Below are 16057 nucleotides of genomic sequence, written 5' to 3' on the forward strand. Positions count from 1 at the left end.
AGTCCTCTAAGTAGGGATGGGATGCATCTTTTATGTTCCTGATCGAAGTAAGGTTGAAATTTGCAGAGGCTCTGTCATAATCTTCCAATCCTCCTTGGCACCAGAGTATTGGAGGATTACAAATATTAAACCCCTGACTGAAAAAGGGAAGATGATAAACTCAGCAATTACATGCCAGTCAGCCTTACATGTGTGGGGGAACTTTTAGAGACAACAATCCGGGACAATTAGAGACAACAATTCGGCAGTTAGTAAAGAATGGGCTAATAAATGCAAGTCAGCACAGATGAATTCAGGGCAAATCATGTTTGACTTGATCAAGATTTTTGAAGGTGTAATGGAGAGAGTCAATGAGGGTAGCACAGATCATGTTGTGGATATGGAACGTCAGAGTATCACATAATAAAATTGTTGCAAAATGAAAGTCCATGGGATTAAGGGGAGCAAGGCAGCCTTGTGTTTACTCTGAGCTTCACTGGAACATTGTAGCAGGTCAAGGACAGAAATATCAGCGTGGGACAAGCGGGAGAATTAAAATGACACGTGATCAGAAGCTTGTGGTCATTGGCATGTGAGAGTACCTTTAAGAAATGGGTGTTTAAAAAATGTACCTTTACGAAATGGGTGTTTACTACTGCAGTGATGTCAGAGAGTGGGTGGAGCTGGGCTGTTTGTCAGCTTTTTACTTTCGTTTTTGAGCAGGCTGCAGGGTGTGTTTTAGTTTCGTTTTCAGATCTGGATAGCTGCAGTCACAGCCAGAAGGTGTATGAATTTCTCTCTGAAATCTAAAGACTGTAAATCGATCCTGGTGATTTAAAAAACTAATAACAATAATGACTTTAACCTAATGTGCTTCTGTTGAAAGGTGTTTCTTCTGTCTTCTGGATGTTGTTTGGGAAGTTATTAAGCATTACTTAGTGTTGTATTCTTTGGGGGTTGTATTTGAATTAATCGTTGCTAAGATGTTCACTGTATGTTTTAAAAAGGTTAACTTGAGTTCGTACAATAAACATTATTTTGCTTTAAAAAATACTTTTCCATTTCTGCTGTACCACACCTGTAGAGTGGGCCGTGTGCTCCCCATACCACAATCTATTAAAAGGTGTGGGTCAGGTGAACTCCATGATACACTTTGGGGTTCTCTAAACCTTGGCCCATAATAGTCATGTTTACGGACCCAAGGAAAAGCACCTTATATTCTGACTCAGTACTCAACAGCTTTCTGGACTCAACATTGAGTACAACAGCTTTAGATCATCGCCTTTCCCATCACCTGGGATTTTTTTTCCTCTTTTTTTTGCTGGGGCGGTCTTGTCTTGTTTCTTCTTGTTCCCCTTCATGTTGCAGTCAGAATTGGTTGTTATGTAGACATTCATACCTCATTTGGCACAACCTTTGCTTCTTTTTGATACCCATTACGCACTATATTTGGCTGTTGCATAACAAAGTTTTTTGTTATTGAATCATCTCTACCCTCCGCCCTATTACAGACCTTCTCCTTAGTTCTTCCTGCCCCTTTGATGCTTTCACTGGTTTAGAAACTCTTTACATTTCTATCTTTCTTCAGTTCTGATGTTAGGTCATTGACCTGAACTGTTAACTCTGTTTCTCCCGACAGATGCTGCCTGTTCTGCTGAGCATTTTCTAGTTTTTATTTCAGATTTCCAGCAACCACAGATTTTGCTTTTGTTTGCAGCTCTCCAAGATCTCGGCACTCCTTCAATTCGGGCTGCTTGAGCATCTTGATTTTTATCACTCCACCATTAGGTGCCTTGGTTTCAGCTGTGCCGACTCCGAACTATGGAATTGCCTCCCAAAACTCCTCTGTGTTTCCCTTTCCTCTTTTAAAAAAAAATATTTCTTCAAGGCATTTAACAAATATAACCAAAGATATATAAAATGTCCAAAGAGCAACGCATCAACCCAATAACCAACCATCACCCTCCATCCCCCCCAACACCAACCTCCCACCACGTCACGCATTTCCCATTTTAACCCCCTTACACCCCACCCTTCCCGCCCCCCTTGCTGACCCCTTAGTGCTTCTTGAAGAAATCGATGAACGGATTCCACCTCCGGGCAAATCCTTCTACTGACCCCCGCAGAGCGAATTTAACCTTTTCCAGCCTCAGGAATTCCGCCAGGTCGTTCACCCACACCCCCACTTTCAGTGGCTCCGAGTCCCTCCACCGCAGCAAAATCCGTCTCCGGGCTATCAGGGAGGCAAAGGCCAACACATCGGCCTCTCACCCTCTGGACTCCCGGGTCTTCTGACACACCAAATATCGCCACTGCTCCACCCCCACACCCAGCACTTTGGACATCACATCCGTGCACCCCTACCAGAGCCCCCTGAAGTCTTGGACACGCCCACAACATGTGAACATGATTTGCGCCCCCCCCCCCACACCCCGTGCATCGCCCGCATCTATCCTCAACCCCCGCAAAATATTTTCTCATTCCTCACCAGTCATATGGGCTCTAAGTACCACTTTAAACTGAATGAGGCTAAACCTCACACACAACGAGGATGCAGTCACCCTCCGCAAGGCCTCAGCCCATATTCCAACCTCCAGCCCTCCTCCCAGCACCCCCCCCCCACCCCCGCCATTTGTACTTAACATCCTCCAACAGGGTGCCCTCTCTCTCCATCAGTTCCTTATAAATATCCAACACCTTCCCTTCCCGTTATTGCTTCTTCTGACAAGAGCTTATCTTGCAACACCAGAGGCGGCAGCCCCGGGAAGGATGGCACCTCTCTCTTCAGAAAATCCTGAATCTGCAGGTACCTAAAACCATTCCCCTTGGGCAACTCATACAATTCCTCCATCTCCTCCAGCCCCGCAAATTTGCCCCCCATAAACAAGTCCCTAAAGTACTCCATCCCCACCTGCTTTCACCCAGGGAAACCCGCTTCCAGCCTTGCTTGCACAAACCTATGGTTGTCGCAAGTCAGCGGGCACAAAGACATACCCTCCAACCCCAAGTGCTGCCTATACTTCCCCCACACCCTGGAGCTTATGGAGTAACTGGCCGGCGAAAACGGTAAAAGCGCTGACAACAAAGCTCTCAAACGCGTTCCCCTACATGATGCTGCCTCCACCCGCCCCCAGACCGACCTCTTCTCCATCACCCATTTCCTCACCATTGCAATGTTTGCCGCCCAATAATAAGATAATAATTTGACAAGTTTAGCAATGCCAGCACCCCCCACACCCCCATTCCAAAAAAGCCCGACTCAGTCGCAGGGCCTTTCCCTGCCCACACAAACCTGGAGATCAACCCATTGCTTTCCTAAAGAATGACTTGGGAACAACATAGGGAATTTCTGAAACATGACCAGAAACCTGAGCAGCACCATCATTGTCACTGTCTGCAGCCGCTCAGCCAGCGACAGTGGCAGTACATCCTACCCCTTAAAATCCGTCTTCATCCCCTCCACCAATCGCACCAAGTTCAATCTATGCAGCTGGGCCCAGCTCCGTGCCAGCTGAATAATGATGATAATCTATATTGTCACAAGTAGGCTTACATTAACACTGCAATGAAGTTACTGTGAAAAGCCCCTAGTCATCACATTCCGCCGCCTGTTCAGGTACACAGAGCGAGAATTCAGAATGTCCGAATTATCTAACGACACGTCTTTTGGGACTTGTGAGAGGAAACCGGAGCACCCGGAGGAAACCCGCGCAGACATAGGGAGGATGTGCAGACTCCACACAGACAGTGACCCAAGCCAGGAATTGAACCTGGGACCCTGGAGCCGTGAAGCAACAGTGCTAACCACTGTGCTACCGTGGTACCTGAGACACGTCCCCGCCACCCTAAATGGCAACCCTCCGAATCTCCTTTCCTGCCCTCTGGCATTGATCGGGAACACCTAATTCTTTCCAATGTTCAATTTATATCCCAAAACCGGCCAGATTCCCCCAAGATCTCCATAATCCCACCCAGTGCTGCCCAATGGGTCCGAAATATATACTAACAAGTCATCCGTGTACAGCAAAACCCTATGCTCGGCATCCCCCATCCACGCTACATCCCTCTACAATCCTTCGACGTCCTAAGCGCCATTGCCAACGGCTCTATCTCCAACACGAACAGCATCGGGGAGAGTTTGCACCCCTGCCTTGTCCCACGATGTGGCTCAAAGTACCCTGAACTCACTCAGTTTGTCCACATACTCACCGCCGGTGCCATGTACAGCAGCTGGACCCAATTCACAGAGCCCTTGAGAATGTGAAGCAAGGGTTAATAGCTAGAACAAGCCAGAATTAATGGGACACATTAGTGGAAAATTACAAATACGGGAGTTGTTATTGAATTCGTGAGCCGACACATGACTGTAAGCCGAATAGCCTTGAGAAACAAGGAAGATGGCTGGATGACGGAATATGAAATGTGGGAGCCGCTTGCAACTATGGCTAAACACCTGCTGTTTACGCTAAGACTGCTATATACTCATGTGCCAATAGATAACCTCAAAGTCTGTAAAATCATGTATCGAAATTATGGCAATAACAAGTTAATCATGTATTGGATCTATGGCAAATACAAGTTATGCTTTGTAATGGGGGCAAGCTCAAGTGAATGTAAGGGACAGCCCCTTAAAAAAACATATAAAAAAGGATGTTTTGAGCAATACTTTGGCACTCTCAGAGGTGGTTCTTTGGAATACCTAGAGGGCTTCCCCGATCGCAATAAAGAATATTCTAAAGTACGAACGTGTTCGAGACTGTTTCCTCCGGACTGATAGTCAAGTGAATTAAAGACACGTTCACACCCTGTCCTAACCCCAGCCTCCCGAGCACCTCAAACAGATACGCCTACTCCACTTTGTGAAAAGCCTTCATTGACATTCAATAACAATATTGGGTGGTATGACCTACACTGCTGCAGTTCTTTTTTCTTTATTCGTTCATGGGATGTGGGTTTCGCTGGCCGGGCCTGCATTTGGTGCCCATCCCTGAGGGCATTTAAGAGCCAATCACAGTGCTGAGTCACATGTTGGCCAGACCAGGTAAGGATGACAGATTTCCTTCCCTAAAGGACATTAGTGAACGTGATGGGTTTTTACAAAATCGACAATGGTTTTATGATTGTCATTAGACTTTTTAATTTCAGATTTTTATTGAATTCAAATTCCACCATCTTCCCTGGCGGGTTTAAAACCCATGTCCCCAGAGCAGCACCCTGGGTCTCTGGATTACTAGTCTAATGATAATACCACTACGCCACTGCCTTATCCTTCTTTAAGATCAGGGAGATGGATGCCTGCATCAGAGTAGGGGGAAGATCCCCCCTCTCCCTTACCTCATTATACATACTCACTAGCAGTGGCCCCAGCTCAACCCCAAACCTTTTATAAAACTCTACTGGGAACCTGTCCAGCCCCGGGGCCTTCCCTGTCTGCATCGCCCCTTTGCCATCCATCACCTTCTTCAGCCCAATCTGGGCCCCCAGGCCCTGAACCCGCTATTCCTCACCCTGGGAAACTCTAACCGATCCAGGAACCGCCTCATCCACTCTTTCTCCCTGAGGGGCTCCAGCTCATAGAGCCTCCTATAGAAGGCCTCAAATACTCCATTCACGCCCTCCGGGTCCATCACCACCTTACCCCCCCCTCCTCCCTCACTCAACTGATCTCCCTAGCCGTCACTTGCTTCCTCAACTGGTGGGCCAGCATCCTACTCGCCTTCTCCCCGCTCTCATAAACTGCCCCCGGGCCCTCCACAACTGCCCGCAATAACCCAACTGCATCCGGAGCCTCTGTCTCTCTTTCAGCAACCCCGCCTCCGGCGCTACTGAGTACCTCCTATCCATCTTCAGGATCTCATTGACCAGCCTTGCCCTCCACTCTAGCTCCACCCTTTCCCTAACTACAGCTTGAGTGTCTCCCACAACATGGCGGCTGTGACCTCCCCTGTGTCATTCACCTCCACATAGCCCCGGGTGGCAGCCCTCACCTGCTCACACACCTCCGCACCCGCCAGAAGCCCCACATCTAATTGCCACTGTGGCTGTTGGGCCTCCCCTTGAGCCACCTGCAAATCCATCTAATGTGGAGCGTGGTCAGAAACTACAATCGCTGAATACTCCGAGTCGGCCACCCTCGCTAGCAAAACATTATCCATCACGAAAAAGTCGATCTGGGAATACACCCGGTGCACATGGCAGAAGTATGAAAACTTCTTCGCCCTCGGCCTCCAAAATGTCCATGGGTCTACTACACCCCCCCCCCCCCCCCCCCCCCCCCCCGCCTCACCCCCACCCCATGCGCTCCATGTACCCCCTCAACTCCCTAGCCGCTCTCGACCACCTCGGACTCAACCGGCCCAGACTCAAAACCAGGACCGTATTGAAATCTCCCCCATAATCAACCGGTGTATGTCCAAGTCCAGAATCTTCCCCAACATTCACTTCATAAAATCCACATCATCCCAATTCGGGCATAAACGTTTAAAGGACCACCGGCAACCCCTCCAATTTCCCACTAACCACCTCATATTTTCCCCCAGATCGGACACAGTGCTCCCCAGCTCAAACACTCACCCTCTTGATAATCAACACCATCACTCCCCTTGTCTTCCAGCCCCGAGTGGAACACTTGCCTCACCCATCCCTTTCTCAGCCTCGTTTGATCCCCCAACTTCAGGTGTGTCTCCTGTAAAAACACCACGTCCGCCTTCAGGCCTCTCAAATGTGTGAACACACGGAACCGTTTAACTGGCCCATTCAGCCCTCTCACATTCCACGTGACCAGCCTGGTCAGCACACACACACACACACACACCACCACCCCCCCCCCCCCCCCCCCGACCCCCCGACCCCCTCTCCTCCCGATCAGCCATACCCCTTTTTGAGCCAGCCCACGTCACACGCCCCACCAGGCCCGCTCTCAGATGTCCGCTGCCTTCTCTCCCCAAGTACCACACACCAACCAAACACATGCCAGCAACCCTCCTCCCTCCTCCACACCCAAACAAGAAAACAATCCCATCCCCCCCATGCCTTCCTCCTGCTGACTCCCCCACTTCACTTCCATTAATTAGCCCGCCCAGCTAGCATGGTGGCCCCCACTCGTAAAGCCAATTGCCTCCTCTGGTGAGTCAAAATAAAACTCCTGTTTCTGATGCCCAACAAACGGGCAGGGTACAAAACCCCAAACTTCTCCCCTTCTTGAAGCGGACAACCTTTATCCTGTTGAATCCGGCTCTCCCCTTTGCCAACACCACACCCAGGTAGGAGGGCAGATGCCCTTGCCTTTGCCTGCCTGATTGCCCGCCATACAATCCTGCTCGGCTGATGGTCAGCAGCACCACCTAAAGCTACAGACTGGCTGTCCGACATCTGGGGGTCGGAAGATGGCTTCCTCCAAACATGGGAGCCATTCACCCAACTGTTTGTGACCAATGAACAAACAAACGGATAAACAAATAGCCAAGAGCCAGGGGTAAGTAGCCAAGGAATGAGAGAAGAGAAGGAAGGGAGGGAGGACTGGGGGGGCGCAGTGAAAGAGGGAGTAACCAAACGCAGCTGAAAAGAAAGGGGAGCAGCAGACAGGGAGGGGGGCGGGAGGGGAGGAGGCAGGGAGGGAGGCAGGGAAGAGGGGGGGGGGGGGGGAGAACTGCAGGGGGAAGCCAGAGGGGAGGAAGAAGGAGGGAAAACGAACTGGAGGGAGAGCGCAAGAAACAATAACGATCACAAGTACAGCAGGGCAAAGGAGAGTAAGAATGCACAAGATGGCCGAAGCAGAGGCAAATGCACAAAAACAAAAAGACAACCGACCAAGAGATGCAAGTGACATCAGGGGCACCACCCAGGTGCCCCTCCCACCCGATTTTGGTTTTGGTTGCTCTGTATTTAAGAAAAAAAACAGAAACGGTGTGGGTGAGAAAGTGCCCCCCCCCCCATATTGACATGTGTAATGAAACTCTCTCCTCTTTGCTTCTCTGAACATACACTTCCCCTGTTGGAATTATATCACCCCTTGGGTTTTTAGTTTTGTAATGTTTTGGTTATTTCTTTTCGGTTTCATTTTGTGTGTACATCTGTACATGTACCATGCGTAAAACCCAATAAAACCATTCTTTAAAAAAACAGCTCCAGCTGTCAGGCTCTTTGGCACTAACTCCGGCCCCAGCGGTTACAATGGCTGCTGGGCCAGGAATTGCTCAGAATTCGCAACAGCAGAGCACTGTTCCATTAGCATGCCCTGAATTGCTTCACAAATAGCGGCACCAACGGGGATGTGGACCATATGCAATTCAGTACCGGCATCAACACTTAGGCCGGGATTTGAGAATCCTGGCCAAGTATTGACGCTGGCCTCAAAATCAACGCGAGTGATGCCGGCGTCAACAAGCCTCCAGGCCCAGGCATTCACCCCTTCCTCAGGGGCTAGTACGGTGCCGGAGAGCTGTGCGCTCGAAAGCCGGCACGGGTCCATGCATGCGCGCCACGGTCGGCACGGGTCCACGCATGCATTGGCCCCTGGTCTGGCAACTTCTCAACTTTAAAATTCTCATTTTCAAACCTTGCCCTTCATTCTCTTCCAGTCCTATAACCCTCTGAGAATTTTGTACTCCTCCAATTTTGGCCTCTTGCCTATCCTGATTTTCATCACTTTGTCATTGGAGACCATACTTTGCCACTAATCTCTAGTATTCCCTCTTTAAATCTCTCTCCCTCGTTTCATATTTCCCCTTTAAGATTCTCTTTAAAACCTACTTCTTTGAGCAAGCTTTTAATTAGCTAACCTAATATCGCCTAACATTTCGGTAACAAACTACATTTTGATGACTTTCCTGTAAAATGTTTTGGACATTTAACTAATTTAAAGGCACTATTTAAATGCAAGTTGTTGATGTTCCTACTACAGTCTCCGTCAGAACATTTAAAACTTGCCGTAAGCTTAGGTACCACATTTAAAAATCATAAGTTTCCCTTCGGACAATATTTGTCATGCATATGGCAATTATGGTTAACCACACGTCTGTCATTATGAAAACTCAAATTTGCTAAATTGAGGAGTGTTTGTCTCTGTAGAAAAGATATACATGGTACGTTGCCCACAGTACATCCCTTATGACAGAAAGCCAAAACATTGGTCACTCTTTCTTCTCCATCTTTTTTGACTGCTAGCTGATCTACTAGTGGGCAGCACGGTAGCATGGTGGTTAGCATAAATGCTTCACAGCTCCAGGGTCCCAGGTTCGATTCCCGGCTGGGTCACTGTCTGTGCGGAGTCTGCATGTCCTCCCCGTGTGTGCGTGGGTTTCCTCCGGGTGCTCCGGTTTCCTCCCACAGTCCAAAGATGTGCGGGTTAGGTGGATTGGCCATGCTAAATTGCCCGTAGTGTCCTAAAAAGTAAGGTTAAAGGGGGGTTGTTGGGTTACGGGTATAGGGTGGATGCGTGGGTTTTAGTAGGGTGATCATTGCTCGGCACAACATCGAGGGCCGAAGGGCCTGTTCTGTGCTGTACTGTTCTATATTCTATCTCCTTTGGAGTTTCTCAAGCCAGTCTGGTATCCAGAGTCTTTTTGTGCTGGTTAGTTGATAAGATGGAGTTGTGTTTGTACCTGGTCTGTACCTTTAAGGTCTCTGAGGAGTTACACACTGTTAGGAAGCTGTCCATCTGAGCAAAACCTATGGTTAATTAGTGGGTAGAATCATCGAATTCCAACAGTGCAGAAGGAGGTCATTTGGGCCATCGAATCTCCATCAACCCTCTGAAGGAGCACCCTACTTATGTCCACTCTCCCACCCTATCCCCGTAACCCCACCTAACCTGCACATCTTTTGACATGGAGGGATAATTTAGTATGGCCAATTCACCTAACCAGCACAGTTTTGGACTGTGGAAAGAAACAGGAGCACCCGGAGGAAACCCACGCAGACACAGGAGAATGTGCAAACTCCAAACAGGCAGTCACCTAAGATCAGAATTGAATCCGGGTCCCTGGCGCTGTGAAGCAAGAATGCTAACCACTGTGCCACCGTGGCGCTGCTTTTAAATCCTTCTTTTAAATCCTGCTTTTAAATCCTTTGCCCCTGGCCTCGAAGAAAAGTCTGGTTATCAAGGATAAAGAAAAAGAACAGCAAAATTACTGGTCTTTCTTTATGTCATGCTTTTAGCACTGAACAATGATGCTTGGTGACGTTTTAAAAACATAACAAATTTCATAACAATGTACCACGCCTCGGGACATCCTTTCCTGGCATGGTACATCGGCGAAACCATGGAGACGCTCCGACAACAGATGAATGGACACCGCACCAGGCAGGAGTGTTCCTTCCAGTCGGCGAACACAACAGTCAAGGACATTCAGCCTCCGATCTTCAGGTAAACATTCTCCAAGGCGACTTTCAAGACACACAACACTGCAGAATCAGCAAGCAGAAACTGGGAGCCACGTTCCGGACGCATGATCCGGGATCTCTGGTTCATGTCACATTACATGTAACCCCCACCATAACGCCCGGGGTTGCAGAATCCTACTAACTGTCCTGGCTTGAGACAATTCACACCTCGATAACCTGTTATTATCACTCACTCCACTCACACTGTTCATTCCTGTAAAGATCCACATTCCAATCTGTAATTATTTTGTGGAGATGCCGGCATTGGACTGGGGTGAGCACAGGACGAAGTCTTACAACGCCAGGTTAAAGTCCAACATGTTTGTTTCAAACACTAGCTTTCGGAGCACTGCTCCTTCCTCCTTTTAATTCCTGCCCTTTTCCAACTCCGGAACCCACCATCCAGCCTACCCGGTACAAACCTATGATTATTATAAATCGGGGTCCAAACCAATGCTCCCTCCACTCTCATACCTCCTCCATTGCCCCCAGATTCTCAGAGCCGCCACCACCACCAGACTTGTGGAGTATTGGGCCAGCGAGAACGGAAGAGGTCCTGTTATCAGTGCTCCCAAACTTGTGTCTTTGCATGACGTCGCCTTCATCTGCACCCATGCTGACCCCTCTCCCACTTCCTAATCGTGGCTATATTGGCCGCCCAACAGTAATTGCAGACGTTCGGCCATGCCAATCCACCCTCCACCCGACTGCGCTCCAGCAACACTTTCTTGACTCGCGGGGTTTTACCCGCCCACACATAGCCCGAAATAGCCTTATTCACCCGCTTGAAAAAGGCCTTTGGGATGAAGATGGGGAGGCACTAAATGACATACAGAAATCTGGAGAGGACCGTCATTTTCACGGTCTGTACCCCCCTGCCAGTGATAGCGGGAGCATGTCCCATCTCTTAAAGTCCCCTTCCATTTCCTCTACCAGCCGGGATAGGTTTAACTTGTACAGTGCCTCCCATTCCCGAGCCATCTGGATTCCCAGATATCGAAAGCTCTTCCCTACCATTCTAAGCGGCAGCTCTCCCAGTCTCTTCTCCTGTCCTCTTGCCTGGATCGCGAACATGTTGCCTTTCCCCATGTTAAATTTATACCCTGAAAAATTGCCAAATTCCCCCAAGATTCGCATTACTTCCCCCATCGCCTCCAACGGGTCTGAAATATAGAAGAGCAGGTCAGCAGACCTTGTGCTCCCCCTCCCCCTGAACCAGCCCTTTCCAGTTCCTAGAGGCTCTTAAAGCCATGGCCAATGGCTCTATGGCCAGAGCAAACAGTAACGGGGAGAGGGGGCACCGTTGCCTCGTCCCTCGGTGTAGTTTAAAGTACCCCGGCCTCAGCCGGTTCGTACGCACACTCACTACTGGTGCCTGATAGAGCAACCGCACCCAGTCAATAAAGCCCTCACCAAACCTAAACCTTTCCAGCGCCTCCCACAGGTAATTCCACTCCACCCGATCAAAAGCCTTCTCCGCATCCATCGCTACCCCAACCTCTACCTCCTCACCTTCTGAGGGTATTATAATAACATTTAGAAGCCTTCGGGCATTGGCCTTGCGTTGCCTGCCCTTTCCAAATCCCGTCTGGTCTTCCCCCATCATCCCCAGGACACAGTCCTCTAACTTGTGGCCAGTATCTTAGCCAGCAGTTTGGCATCCACATTCAGTAGACCGACATTACTCCGGATCCTTCTCCCGCAGAACTAGGGGGCATAGCCTCAAAATAAGGGGAAGTAGATTTAGGACTGAGTTTAGGAGGAACTTATGAATCTATGGAATTCCTTGCCCAGTGAAGCAGTAGAGGCTCCATCATTGAATGTTTTTAAGATAAAGATAGATAGTTTTTTGAAGAATAAAGGGATTAAGGGTTATGGTGTTCGGGCCGGAAATTGGAGCTGAGTCCACAAAAGATCAGCCATGATCTCATTGAATGGTGGAGCAGGCTCGAGGGGCCAGATGGCCTACTCTTGCTCCTAGTTCTTATGTTCTTATGTTTCAGGATCAATGAAATCGAGGCCTGTGACATTGTTGGGGGGAGGACTCCCTTCCCTCTTGCTTAGTTAAATGTCCTCACCAGCAGTGGGCTCAATATCTCTGAAAACCTCTTATAGAATTCCACCGGGTAGCCTTCAGGCCCCGGGGCCTTGCCTGACTGCATGCCCTCCAGCCTCTTGATTATTTCCTCAATCTCAATTGGGGCTCCCAGCCCTTCCACTAGATCCTGATCTACCCTCAGGAACCTCAACTGATCCAAAAACTACCTCACCCCCTCCACCCCAGGTGGGGGTTCCGACTCATATAATTTACTATCGAAGTCCTTAAACACCTTGTTCACCCCCCACTGGGTCCAGGACAGTATTCCTGCCTCTACTCTTTACTTTACGTATCTCCCTGACCGCCTCCCTTTTCTTGAGCTGGTGTGCCAACATTCTGCTTGCCTTTTCCCCGTACTCATAAATCGCCCCCTTTTCTTCCTCAACTGTTCCACCGCTTTCCCTGTGGTCAACAGCCCAAACTCCGCCTGTAACCTCCGCTGCCCCCTCAGTAGCCCCGCATCCGGGGTCTCCAAGTATCTCCTGTCCACCTGGAGTATCTCCTCCACTAATCTATCCCTCTCAGCCTTTTCTCTGTGGGCCCGTATCGAGATTAATTCCTCTGACCACTGCCTTCAGAGCTTCCCAAACTATCGCTGCGGAGACCTCCCCCCATGTCATTTGTTTCCAGGTAGTTCTGGATGGACTTGTTAACCCACCCACAGATCACTTTGTCCACTAGCAACCCCACATCCAGTCTCCACAGTGGGCGTTGCCCACTCTCCACACTAACCCGTAGATCCACCCAATGCGGGGCATGATCTGACACTGCACTTGCCGAGTACTCAGTATCCACCATCTTCGGTATTAGCGCCCTGCTCAGAACAAAAAAGTCGATATGGGAGTATACCTTGTGGACGTGTGAGAAAAAGGAAAACTCCTTTGTCCATGGCCGTGCAAACCTCCATGGGTCTACTCCTCCCCCCCTCCTCCCTGTCCCCCCCCTCCTCCCTGACATGTCCAATTCCGGATCAATGACTGTGTTAAAGTCTCCTCCCATGATCAGGTTATATGATTATAAGTCTGGGATCTTACCTAAAACCCGCCTCATAAATTCCACATCGTCCCATTTTGGTGCAGATATGTTCACGAGTACCACCCGCACCCCTCCAGCTTCCCACTCACCATTATGTACCCACCCCCCTTGTCTGACACGATTCTCCCTGCCTCGAATGCCACTCGTTTGCTGATTAAGATCGCTACCCCCCTGGTCTTTGAGACCAGCCCCGAGTGGAATACGTGGCTGACCCACCCCTTTCTCAATCTCGTCTGGTCTATAACCTTTAGGTGTGTCACTTGTAGCATTGCCACGTCCGCCTTCAGCACCCTCAAATGCGCAGGCCCTCTTGACTGGCCCATTCAGCCCTCTGACGTTCTATGTAATCAGCCTGGTTGGGGGGCTTCCAGCCGCCCCCCTCCCGCCGACTAGCCATCACCCTTTTTAGGCCAGCCTCTAGCTCGCGCCCTCCGCCTCTTCGAGCCCCCCCTCGGGTAGTCGCCGTTCCCAACCTCCCATTTGTCCTCTAGTAACAGTTCCTCATCTGTCAGCAAAGCAGCACCCCTCCCTCCCTCCCCCTAGCAACAACACTAGAAACCCAACCCCCCAAGTCAAGCTCCAGCTTAACACCTGCTCACCCCAACTGTGCTTCTGTGAGTCAGCTGACCCATGCTGACTTGATAGCACCCGCCCCTGGCACCAAGCAGCCTGTCTCCCCATTGTTCTCTCCCCTCTCCCCCCCACATGGATAAACATTTTAAAAGCATCACATTCCCCAGTAAACAAACATCAGAAAAAACAGTGAAGAAACAGCCACTTTAGAAAAATAATCACCCAAAAAGCAGAACCAACCCCAAAGCCCATCCCCTCTCTAACCAGCTCGCTGCAAGACAAAGTTATCTTTACCCATCCAAACAGCCTCTTATTATACATAACACTACTTATTTATACAACCCAGCACAATAAATTGCCACCACAGTACTTCTCCAAGGCTTCAGTGTCTTTTAATTCTCCTCTAGCCTCTTTTCTTTAATAAAAGTCCATACTTGTCTGGTGTTTCAAAGCAGAAGTCCCGTTCCTCATGTGTGACCCACAGAGGGGCTGGGTACAACATCCCGAACATCACCCCCTTCTTAAAGAGGGCTGTTTTTGCCCGATTAAACCCAGCTCGCCTCTTGGCCAAATCCACGCCCAGGTCCTGATAAATGCGCATGTCACAATTCTCCCATTTGCTGCACCGTTCCTTCTTGGCCCACCGCAGAATGTGTTCCTTGTCCAGGAAACGGTGAAAGCGTACCACCATGGCTCCCGGCGGCTCGTTCGCTTGGGGCTTCTTCGCCAGGGCTTTGTGCGCTCTATCCACCTCCAGAGGCCGAGGGAACACCTCAGCCCCCATCAACTTCTCCAGCATGTCCGTCACAAAAGTCCTCACATCCGATCCCTGACTGCCTTCAGGGAGACCGACAATTCTAAGATTCTGCCTCCTGGACCTGTTCTCCAGGTCCTTCAACTTCTCCTGCATTCTTTTCTGGCAGTCGTTCATCATTTTTACCTTGATCTCCAGCACCGGTTATGTATTCCTCGTGCTCGGACACCTTTTTCTCCACCTCCTGGATCGCTTTCCCATGGGTCTCTTGATTCTGCACCACTTGATCAATCGAAGCCTTAATCGGGTCCAGCGTGTCCTTCTTCAGCTTGGCGAAGCAATCTTCGAAAAACTTCACCAGCTGCTCCGTCGACCACTGTGCTGTCTCTCCGCGGCCCTTGCTCTCCGCCATGCTTTCCCACGTTGCCAGCTCTGCTCCCTTTGTCTTCTCACACGGCCACTTCTGGTCCAATTCTCCATACACCGGAGGGGGATTTCTCCTTCCTGTCTCACTGTTCACTGATTTATCCCATAACATCCGGAAAGAACTGGGGGGAAAAGGTCCAAAAGTCTGCGGGAGCTATCAAATGTGCGACCTACTCTTCCTTGGCCTCCACCGGAAATGGTTTAACGTAGTGTTGGGAGTAACCACTAGAGGGAGTTGCAGATACAACTGCACAAGGCAGTGACGCTCGACCTTAGGGGATGAATGTATGTAAGAAGTAGTTAGTGAATGCCATAAGAGCAGATAGTGTGATAAAGGTTAAATTATAGTTTATACCAGTAGTGAGATTAGCAGTAGATGAGTGTCTTTAGATGTTATTGATCAGTTCTGTATTCTTAAGGACTAAGTGTCAAATCCTAGTTTAGTAGTGTAAATATAATCATAGCTTTGTTTAGGAAAAAGCTATTCTGTGGTCTTTGTGAACACTATGTCAACTATCCTGAAATAAGCAACACAAGGAACACCACCCCAGCCAGTGTTTGGCCCGGCAGCCCACAGCTCTCCTCTCCATGTCCTACCTCCTCTCTCTCCCTCATCAGTCACGGTGCCGGTTTCATGATTTTTAAAAGCACAAGTGAACCTCGCCATCAGGATCTTGGCGCCTCGGAGGAGGAGAATCGCGGAGGCCCCGGAGAATACCGGGTCAGGCCCACTAATTATTTGCCAATGGTGTTTATTGTACATGCGCTCCGGTATGTATTGACGCCACTGTTGAGGTGACGGAGAATTG

The sequence above is a fragment of the Scyliorhinus canicula genome, chromosome 1, assembly GCF_902713615.1.
Source record: "Scyliorhinus canicula chromosome 1, sScyCan1.1, whole genome shotgun sequence".
Classification (NCBI taxonomy): Eukaryota; Metazoa; Chordata; class Chondrichthyes; order Carcharhiniformes; family Scyliorhinidae; genus Scyliorhinus; species Scyliorhinus canicula.